This window comes from Asparagus officinalis, chromosome 5, assembly GCF_001876935.1.
Source record: "Asparagus officinalis chromosome 5, Aspof.V1, whole genome shotgun sequence".
NCBI classification, from domain to species: domain Eukaryota; kingdom Viridiplantae; phylum Streptophyta; class Magnoliopsida; order Asparagales; family Asparagaceae; genus Asparagus; species Asparagus officinalis.
The window spans coordinates 32,097,020-32,104,104 of NC_033798.1; positions in this window are offsets into that span (position 1 = coordinate 32,097,020).

The window sequence follows — 7,085 nt, forward strand, 5'->3', positions numbered from 1 at the left end:
GTTTTGGACAATTTATTTTCAAGTTTAAAAGATCAAAAGTTTGGTTTGTTTATGTGAAGAAGTTCTCACAAAGAGAAGAAGCTTTCAATTTTCGGTTTTGAGGAGTTAAACCTTAATTCTCATCTACATCTCCTTGTGCCATTTTAGAGAAGTTTTTCTAACTCTTTAATCTAGCTTACTCTTATTTTCATTATCATATATATTGGATATCATGTCCCCATGATATACTTTTGATGATAACAATTTATTCATAATGTCAATCAATATGTGTATGTACTAACATTTCAATGTAGTTATCAATATGAACAAGTACAAGATGAGTTCAATGCATCAAGAAGTAAAGAAGATGAAGAGCTTATGTATCAATGACATTTTTACATTTTCTTTACTTAGAAATATTGTACAAGCCTTGATCACTCACACATACACACACATAGAGATTAGAATACATTAACACAGGCTTAATATGTTGGTTAATAATAGAAATTACTTATGTTAACCATTAGAATATTTAGTTAATCATTGAGTCTAAAATATTTTATACATAAAATTTTCATCCCTTAGTAGTCGACTAATTAGATTAGTAATCGACTATTAAAGTCTAAAGATCAAAATATAAGATTCTATAAAATTACAGAGTAGTCGACTACTAAAGATTATAGTCGACTACTCAACTTTGAATTTTGATTTCTAGAACTTTTGTTTTACAGAGTAGGCGACTACAACTGATTATAGTCGACTACTGATCTTTGAATTTTGAATTCCAGAACTTCTGTTTTACAAAGTAGTCGACTACAACTAATTATAGTCGAGTACTCAGCTTCGATTTTTAAATTCTAGACTTTCTGTTTTACAGAGTAGTCGACTAATGACCATTATAGTCGACTACTAAGATAGTTTTCTGACATATTAGAATTCAAATTTATAACAGTTTATAGTCATTTTGTGTACGTTTTGAGGGTTTGAAAACCTATATTTTCAAGGCTATAAATATGTTATATGTTCAAAATTTTGGGTCACGAATTTCTATACATAAGATTTAAGTTTTGTGCATCTTTCAAAAGAAAAAATTTCCAGATTTTCACCAAGTGTTGAGAAAAATCATTTTCTGATTTTGCCTTTGATCCTCGTTCAAAATCATTTTTTGATTTTGCCTTTGATCCTCATTCAATATACAATCAAGTTAGGTAATATTCAGTGATTCAAAACATTCCTAGCCACTGCTACACATCACAATACTATCAAGGCTTAAAGGAATCAAGTTGTATCAAAACAAGTGTTCTTTCAGGTGTGAGAGGTGTAATCTCTTGGTGAAGAGATTGGATGTAATTTGTAGGGACTTACAAATTGGTCAGGTTTGATATTTTGATTTTGTAAGTTTTTCAAAATCATAGTGGAACTCTCAAGCGAGATTTGCTTGGGGACTGGATGTACACCTGGGAGGTGGAACTAGTATAAAATTCTATATTTGTGATTGTTATTTTTTGTGATTGTGCTATTTCTTTACAAATTATAATCTTCTTTGCATTAGTTTTTAAAAGAACACTGTTTACCCCCTCTAGTATTTTATTGTGATTGGATCAGATCCTATAATATATATTTGCTAAATTAAGTTGAGTTTAATTTTTTGATATTCTTATTGTTTACACACACCCCTTGAGCTTTAGTACTTCATATATTGTATACATTTGGGTTGTGGGGTTGTATCATTGAGTGAGCTTAAACTTCATTCTCATCCTTGTTTAGAGACCAAATCATTTACTTGTGCTTATTTATTGAGAGAACATATTGTAATACACAAGAACACTTAGAGGAGTGGTTGGTGAGTGTTTGCGGTGAAAGTTGATGTTTTCATTGCTATCGAATCTATTACAACTTTAGTCATTACAATAAACTCGAATGAAATAAAAAGTTGATCTTTTTATAAGATCTCCTTACACAATAAACATAAAAAAAATTTACAACTTTATCAAACAAACACAAAGATCATTTTATCGGTCTTCTGCTTGCGTGGGTGTCTTTGCCTGTGCCGGGGTTTATCCGTGGACCACCGTCGATCAAATCTGATTACTGAAAAATCGGGCAGAGCTTCGTTGATTCGCGAAGGAATCAAGAAACCGTAGCGCTTATCTCAGCAACGGCGAGATAATTGCTCGGGATAATCTTAAGGAACGAACCCGGGGAACTACAGATCTGAAGAATCTCTCTCTCTTGCGTTGAAGAACTCGATCCGATCTCTCCTCCTCCTCTCTGAAATTCGTGCACCTTCAGTCTTCAATCCGGCAGGGCTTCGCCTAATCTCCAAAATTTCAGATCCCAAAAAATGAGGCTCTAGGGGCTGTATTTATAGGCTTTCAGGAGATCCGAGCGGTTAAAACTGATCGAAAACCATCAAAAACACGTCCCAAGTGCGAGACAGCTCGGGGTGTCTCGCACCTGTGCGAGACAGTTTGTACCCTATTCAGTATTTTGGCTCTAATTCTTTCATCCGAACTCGGATTTAAGTGATTCAAGTTGTGTTAGAAAGATGATAAAGAGATCTACAACTTTCATGTTTTGAGTTTCTTCAGATTCTAACCTTATTATGGCCAAACGTTCTCCACAAGTTCCGAGACACCTTTGGGTGTCTCGGCCAAGTCCAAGACACCTTTGGGTGTCTCAGAGCTATTTTGATCATAACTTCCTCATACGACCTCCAAATGACCTAATTCCAGATAGGTTGGAAAGCTGACAAAAATATCTACAACTTTCATGTTTTGAGTTTCTTCATATTCAAAACGAATCATAGTAAAAACAGCTCTACATGTTCCAAGACACCTTTGGGTGTCTCGGCCAGGTCCGAGACACCTTTGGGTGTCTCGGCGTTATTTTATTCATAACTTCCTCATATGACCTTAAAATGACCTGATTCCAGATAGGTTGGAAAGCTAACAAAAATATCTACAACTTTAATGTTTTGAGTTTCTTCAGATTCAAAATAAATCATGGTCAAAATAGCTACACAAGTTCCGAGACACCTTTGGGTGTCTCGGCCAGGCCCGAGACACCTTTGGGTGTCTCGGCGCTATTTTGGTCATAACTTCCTCATATGAGCTCTAAATGACCTGATTCTAGATGGGTTGGAAAGATGACAAAAATATCTACAACTTTCATGTTTTGAGTTTCTTCATATTCAAAACGAATCATGGTCAAAACAGCTCCACAAGTTCCGAGACACCTTTGGATGTCTCGGCCAGGCCCGAGACACCTTTGGGTGTCTCGGCTTTGGCCGAGACACCTTAGGGTGTCTCGGTCGTGCCGAGACACCTCGGGTGTCCCAGTTCAGCCTGAGACGTTCCGTTATGCCTATTTGTTCGTTTTCACCGTAATTTTTTCATCCGAACTCGGATTTGAACGATTCAAAGTGCGTTGGAAAGACGATGAGGAGTTCTATAAGCTCCAATGATTAGATCATCTATGGAATAAATGAGATACGAAGGACATTTCGTCTTTTGTAAATGACACGGGGCTCCCGATCAGTTCGTATCCTTATTATTCTGAAACTCTGTTGCTTCACATAGTTTGTCAACCCACTTCATGTGTTTGTCGACATCAATCAAGCTCTTGTGACTTGGATAGTGACGTTCATCATCTTCTCTTAGCCTCGAGCTGTTCGTGGAGACCTATAGGCAATTTTCAACGCCTACAGTGAGAGACGGGGTCAATTCCAAGAGGAGTGGCGTCAGTTGTAAATCCTAGGAAGAAGTAGTAATTTCGGGCACTTGAGGAAGGTGACACAAACTAGGCCAACACTTAGAGGAGTGTATTGTGTGATTGTAATTGTGTGAAATTGTAAACGTTATTAGTGAATGTTGAAAACTGACCGTGTAGTTTTTGAGATAGTGGAGATTCTCCTCGAGGGTGAGGAGCGGAGACGTAGGTCGTGGGTTGACCGAACTCCGTGATCAATTTCTTGTGTTTGTGTTTGCCTTGGCGTATTATTTGTGCTTATTGTTTATCACCTTTCATATCGTTATTGTCTCATGTTTATATCGCCCTTTGTTTAATTCTATATCCTTGCATATATCACTTGTATATCACATTATTAGGATATACTAGTAAATAAGTTTTATTTTGGTATCGATATCGGATTAGATTAACAAATACCATATTCAACCCCTTCTAGAGTAATTTCAAAATTATCCCGCAGGCCAGACAAGGAGCCTACCGGGACTTCGGGAGGTGGCAAAGGGCGAGCAGTGCCCCTTCTTCAATCTTTGGCTGGTGAGGTCAACGAGGGGCAAGAGGATAGCCACTGGCCTTTTCGCCATTGGATTTCTGAGCTTAATCCCCAAGTCTGGGAGAAGTCCAGGGTCCTACTGGTGGGAGAGCTGTGGCGTCCCTTTTCTCCCTGGAAGGAGTTGCTAGAGGGTGACCAGTTTGTCGCAGAGCAACCTCTTAACAAAGAGAGCTCGATCTTGGGGTCAACAACTGTCCAAGTCTGGGCTGTCCAACAATTTGCCCTCCTGAGGGACGAGGGGTTTTGCGGTAGATGCCTAGCATCGGGTTGCACTTAGCCCTCAAAAATTACTTTGTCCGGGAGACGATGTTGGAGTCGGAGTTGTTTAACCGGCTCTCCTATATGCACAAATCTCCTCCTGAGTTAGCTAAGTTGGCTAGGGAGAAATTAGCTAGGGAGGAGGCTGAGAAGAGGGTCGCTGCCTTGGAGGCCGAGCTGAGTATCAATGAAGCTAGTTGGCGCTGGGATCTGGATGCGAAAGAGGAACTCCTTAGGGGGTTCAGATCTCACGGCGCTAAGCAGGCAGCTTCCATCGAGAAGCTCCGTGAGGAGGTGGCCCAGCTGAAGGGGGAAGTCGGCCACGTCAAGTAAGGCATCTCCGAGTGGATCAACCATCTTACTGCTCTTGAGGCGGAGGTCGAGTCCTAGAGGTATCTCAGGGTGACGGCCGAGCAGGACGCTCAATCGAGTCACCTCTCGACCGAGCAACTGAAGCGAGACCTCTAGGAGGAGCGGTCAACTCATCAGGCATCTGTGATAATTGTTAAGGACCTGGAGGATTAGCTTGCTCGCCTGGACTCAAAGCAGTATAGCGCGAAAGTGGTCGATGACTGGCGCTAGGGTCCCTTAGGTAAAACTGAGGTGGCCTAGGCTTGCAAGGCTGGTGTCGACTATCTTACCTCGCTGTTTCCTCCTGGATCTCGCCCCGCTCATGATCACCTTTATCCTCCCCGAGTCTCTTGCTGCCTTGACCTCCTAAAGGAGATCGACGTGAGTGGAGGGGTGTTGGAACCGGTGTTGGATGACGATGACGACGAGTCGGAGGACGTCCCTAAAGAAGACTTCCCGCTTCCTCTTCTACTACTCCTGCACCCGAAGCCCCTACATAGGACCTCCCAAGCCCTACTCCTGGATCCGGTCGAGAGATCTGAGGGCTTGTATCTTTTTTTTTCTTCTTTTGTAAATATCGACATGCCTTTTTGTAAATATTGATATGGATAATGTAATGAAGTTTTGAAATTTGGAATAAATATTGACTTTGCTCTCATTCTAGAGTTTGCCTTCAATTATTCCTTGTTTTTGCTTTGTTTGCTTGTAGCTTTGTTCTGATTGAGAGAACAAGTATTGATTGTTGTGAGTCAGTCATGTTGTGTCGACCCGAATGCTGAGGGGTCGACCTGAATGTTGAGGTTAGGTACCTAGGACTTACATAGATGCCTGGGTCTTATCGCCCTATTGAGGGCCACCCTACTGAGGGTTCAACAAAATGACAACCTGGAGGTTGGGTGCCCATGACTTGCGTAGATGCCTGGGTCTTATCGCCCTACTGAGGGCCACCCTACTCATGGTTCAACAAAATGACAACCTAGAGGTTAGGTGCCCAAGACTTACGTAGACGCCTGAGTCTTATCGTCCTACTGAGGGCCACCCCACTGAGGGTTGGACAAAATGACAACCTTGAGGTTGGATGCCCAGGACTTATATAGACGTCTGGGTCTTATCACCCTACTGAGGGCTACACTACTGAGGGTTTGGCAAAAAAGCAACCTGAAGGTTGGGTTCCCAAGACTTACGTAGACTCATGTGTCTTATCGCCCTACTGTGGGCCATCCTATTGAGGGTTCGACAAAATAATAACCTAGAAGTTGGGTGCCAAGGACTTATGTAGATGACTGAGTCTTATTGCCCTACTGAGGGCTCGGAAAAATGACAACCCGGAGGTTAGGTGCATAGGACTTACATAGACGCCTGGGTCTTCTGGCCCTGTTGTGTCGGTTGAGTGGTAATGTGGGAGTCGACCGACAGGCAAATGTGCCTTGGGTTTACCCTGAGAAGGAACTAAATGCTTAGGATTCATGCATATATTTGGCATTATGAGAGTGCAAAACAAGAGTCAGTTTCAGAAAGACTTCATTTATAATGAATGAAATTGTGTACATGATTATTGAAAATAAATTTTCAAGTGCTCAACATTCCAGGGGTGTTGCAAGATTCTCCCGTCCGAGGCCCTTAGTCGATAAGTGCCTACTCGTAGCTTTTCTAGGACTGTGTACGGGCCTTCCTAGTTGGGAGCTAGCTTGCCTCTCTAAGTGTCTTTGTCAAAAGCAGCTTTGCGGAGGACGAGGTTGCCAACGTTGAATCTCCTGGGTCGGATGTTGCTGTTGTAGTAGTAGGCTATTCGTTGCTGATTGGTGACCTAGTTCTGTAGAATTTAAAATTTTAAAATAAGAAATTATTTTTCCTTGTTCCTCCTGATAATATTTTAAAGTATCACGTTGACAGGTTTGATGAGAAAATTTTGTAAATTCGGGATAAAAACCATCTCTAAAAAAATCTTTAAATTCATCATCTTCTACTAATTTAAAAGGAAGGTTTTTAAGAACGATAAACCTGATTACGCATTTTCTGGCTCAGGTAGCATCATAATTCCAACTACCGAGACTACCAGAAAAGGAGGATTGAGAAATCATAGATTATCGGATATCACCTTGAGGATTCTGTCATTTGTTGTGTTTTTCTATATGGCGTTTGAGGTGGTTGGTGTCGCTCTTATAATGAGCTTGCAAAGTCTGGCCACACAACGCAC